This window comes from Arachis duranensis, chromosome 1 (assembly GCF_000817695.3).
Source record: "Arachis duranensis cultivar V14167 chromosome 1, aradu.V14167.gnm2.J7QH, whole genome shotgun sequence".
NCBI lineage: Eukaryota > Viridiplantae > Streptophyta > Magnoliopsida > Fabales > Fabaceae > Arachis > Arachis duranensis.
In genome coordinates this window covers 32,088,130-32,088,875 of record NC_029772.3, presented here as the reverse complement: position 1 = coordinate 32,088,875, position 746 = coordinate 32,088,130, and positions in this window count along the sequence as shown.

Sequence of the window (746 nt, the reverse complement as noted above, 5' to 3'; positions counted from 1 at the left end):
ATGATTGTGAAAAGATTTTGAAAACTTAAAAAAATTTGATTTGAAAACAAAATCTTCCCCCTTTAGCCATCCTGGCGTTAAACACCCAGAATGGTGCACATTCTGGCGTTTAACGCCCAAAACTATACCTCTTTGGGCGTTAAATGCCCAACCAGGTACCCTGGCTGGCGTTTAAACGCCAGTCTGTCCTTCTTCACTGGGTGTTTTGAACGCCCAGCTTTTTCTGTGTCATTCCTCTGCAGAATGCTCTGAATCTTCAATTCTCTGTATTATTGACTTGAGAAGACACAAATTAAAATATTTTTGGATTTTTAATAATAAGGAAAAGTCAAAATGCAACAAGAATCAAATAACAATGCATGCAAGACACCAAACTTAGCAGTTTGTATACTACTGACACTAATGAGAATGCATATGAGACACATAAAACACTCAAGTCAAGAGAATTCAAAGATCAAAGTAAGAAATCATCAAGAACATCTTGAAGATCACTGAGACACATGAATGAATGCATGCAACTGACACCAAACTTAAGATGAGACACTAGACTCAAACAATAAATTTTTGGATTTTATGATTTTGTAAATTTTTTTGTGTTTTTCGAAAATTAAGTGGAAAAAGATATCAAAATTCTTAATGAGAATCCCAGGAATCATGCATTGTTAGTCTAAAGCTTCAGTCTAAAGGAATTAGACATGGTCAGCCAAGCTTCAGCAGAACATTGCATTCAAGAGCTAAATTGATGA